This window comes from Pyxicephalus adspersus, chromosome 6 (assembly GCF_032062135.1).
Source record: "Pyxicephalus adspersus chromosome 6, UCB_Pads_2.0, whole genome shotgun sequence".
In the NCBI taxonomy this organism is placed as follows: Eukaryota; Metazoa; Chordata; class Amphibia; order Anura; family Pyxicephalidae; genus Pyxicephalus; species Pyxicephalus adspersus.
Genome location: NC_092863.1, coordinates 31,626,056 through 31,629,760, shown reverse-complemented (window position 1 = coordinate 31,629,760; position 3,705 = coordinate 31,626,056).

Below are 3,705 nucleotides of genomic sequence, written 5' to 3'. Positions count from 1 at the left end.
GTGTATGCTTCTACCCTCTTCTTTGTGATTTAGATGTCCATGTACAAGAATCAAGAAAGATAGGGTTGTGTCAAATATATATCTAATGGACTAAAGTGCTGCAACATATCAGGTATCAATGCTCATTTTTAAGACACAAGATATTTCAAGGATGTTCTGCTTCAAGCAATTCACCAAGATGCCCCTCTGTTGTTCTTGACATCAGATACCTGGGATAAGGTGTTTAAAGAAGCTTGATAGATCTGAAAGTAGCATAATAAATGAAGAGAAGCCGCTTGATGATGCTTTAATATTAACATTTGAAACACAGTGCTCCTTTTTGCAAAGTTTCTGTGTACTGTGCAAGTGAATATGTTATAGGCATATGTGAATGTTGTAGACTCAAGTATTTTATAAAATGCAGTTATCAGCATTTAAGGGCTCTGTATAATCTGTAAAGTGCAGAATGTGTTGGTATTAGAATTTAGGAGAATACATCAATACAAGCAAAATAAATAAAGAGTCATCCCAGTTATCTGTAACAAACCACTAACTACTAAGAAGGTTTACACTGTGCTAGATCCTCAAACATTGGTTAGTGATATTATCTTTCTTATGATGCTTTATGTACTTCATATGAAAATGTGGTGCATTTATAGCAACAATCCAATTACTGGGGAACATGCATTTCAATGTGGTTGATTTACAGTTAGAGTTTAGTTATTAATATTATCATGTATTTATTTAGCAACCTCATATTACTTATAAGTTTGATTCACTTACGGTATCTTAGTAAATGTAATGGAAATCAACTATGCAAGAATACTCATTAACGTTCAAGAATAATTAAAAAACAACAACATCCATATTTTGCATGCACATGATTGAATGGCTGAAGTCACCAGAGCTTTATCCTGTTCACTATCAACCCCTGCATAATGATAATTCTGTTTGATAACCTATTAAGGACAACAAGAAATCAATTTAGTAGATAAATCTGGAAAAAATAAAAATGTACTTTTATTTTAATTTATGACTGGAAATTACCTGCTCTCATGATCTTTTCCAGCGACAGAGAATCACAGATAAGTGAAAGAGCGCTGTACACACAACGCCCATTCTTTTCTATGAGGAGGGGAGGACAAGTGAGTGGCATCCTGCAGTGCTCTCCTCTCCTGACCTCTAAATCAGTGGTTCCCTATTGGTCATTCATGGATCAGACTTGGCAGATCCATGAATGACATTGGGAGACCGCTGTACACAAACCAGATTCTCACACAACGACTGTTTGCCCCGAACAATAATCCTGATCTGTGAACATAGCCTTAACCTGTCCTTTATGCTTATTTATAAATAAAAATCCAACAAAGTAAGTAATAAATGTAGGACTCACACACAGATAAAGGTGACACGTAATAGGGCACTCATAGGCTTGAATACCTTAAATAAGCATCTTGCAAAGGTTATATCAATATTAAAATTTTGGCCAAAAAACATTTTGTGTGCATATGTACATATGAAGCACCATTCACTTGAGGGGATGGGGCATTGAAATAACTATGCATCTTTAAAACCCTGCACAGCTGCAGACCTTCAGATGCACTTTGATTTTTGGTGCAGCACTGTTTTACTGTCCCCAGCGGCAGCTCATACCTTTCCCCCTGCTTAGTACAATACATCAGACATCAAATTAAGAAAAATGCAAGTCAGCAAATTAAGAAAGGAACAAAGGGAATAGGTGAAATTCTTGGGGCCAGGACAAACATGATTAGCAGAACCCAATGCTCAAGTGCTGCATAGTGTAGTGAATTGAAATCCAAATATGTGAAAGGGGGTTAAAGTGACACCAAACATTATCTGAAAACATATATTTCAGTTGCTCTCAATAAATAAAGTATTAGATTATTTATTTATTTATTTTTTTAGAAAACAATGGTTTCTTTCTATTTATTTTATCCAATTTACTCTTCTGATCTGCTCTTTTAGCAGTTTTCATTTATCCTGGGTTGTTTGAATTGCTCCATGCACATTACAACTCCTAGTATGTACAGCCCCAGTGATGTCTTCTGGTTTGTAAGCCCACAAAGCCTGGTAAAATATGGAGAAGGGGTGGCTACATTTTAAAATTTTTGTAGGTATTAAGCAGTGTGAAGCCCCTCTCAAAATGAGTCCACGGAGACCAAGAATCTGCATGTATTACCATCTAAACTCAATGATGGGGCATAGTTAGTAATGTTTTTTAGCATGAACACTGACAGCAGCACAATCACTTTTACCTGGACTGGGTTCAGATGGCTACATCTCACATATGGAGGAGTTACATAATTAGTACCTGCGTAATCTGCAACAAACCATAACATGACATTGCCAGGAATGGAGTGGATGCGGGGAATGCAGATCTCACAATGCTGGAAGTGAACAAACCTTCAAGTAGATGTGTTATGTATGGTGTTGAGATTTAAAAACACCTTCATTTTACTTTCCCTGTTTATCTATCATTAGATTAAAAAACCTGACTTGATTGTGGTTTTCTCTCTAATGATCAACATATATTAACGCAGTGTACCTCATTACTTCTCTACTTTTCATTCACATAATTGTTAATGTTTGTTTGTATCTTTAGCTATGGTGGTTTTCCTCCCCGCCTTCCTCTTCTGATTATCAGACTTTTTAATGTTATTTTTTGTTCATTCTTCTTCACCTGACTTACCTTACAAACAATGTTGGCCATATTCTCTTCCTTTCTTTTCATACTGTTAGCAAGTGCCCTTTCCCCTTCTTCTAACCTCTATCCCTGCAGCATTTCTTTCCCTTCTGAGTTCTGTGGGAAGTATAGCAGAAAAATTGTAATTATTTTATTAATTTCTAGCTCTCAACACTGAGCCCATTTTTTATTACATTATTGTAGTTTGTTCATTTTTCTGACTGGAAGGCATGAGCTATCTGCCATTTGTTCATATTCATATACACAGTCATTTTTTTTTTTACAATGATTAAATTTATAGTGCAAAGTGGTACAGTTCTGAGGCAGGGAACATGCTGGCCAGACAGGAAGACACATTATTATTCACAGAGAATGCTGAACAGAAGACAAGCAGACATGTTCCTAATAGCTCTATTCTGAATTCACTGTCAAAACATCTATACTGCCGAAACATTAACATAGGGTTCAATAAACCTATGCGGAATGCCATCTGGGCCCTGTTCCCTAAGAGGTTAATGAGTTTAATGCAAGCATATCACAAAGAAAGGCAAGTGTATACATAATGCATACAGATAATGCACTTTGCTCAGCAATCAAACATAACTTACTGTCTTTCTCTTTCTACAATTGAATTACTAAACATGTTATCTAACTGATTTTATTGTGCTCACAAGGAACATATCTGAAGCCAATCTTGCAAAAGTACAGATCAGCCCCATCCAACCTTTTCTGCCTGATTATCATAACCATTAAAGAACATTACTGAAATGTTAGCACAGAAAGCATTTTACCTTTCAGTTTGATCAAATGTGTAACTTTATTTTCAACACCAAAGGCAACTTACCCAAAACTCAGTTTTAAACACAAGCAAATTGTAATTCCCTGTGCATGTGCTAAGGTTCATTAAGACCCAACAGGTCAATTGTGGTTTGATAACTGGATGTTATTACACATTATTACTGTTGACTTAATGTGCAAGTTCGTATCCAAACATTGTTAAAGTCAATGAGTACAATTTCTTA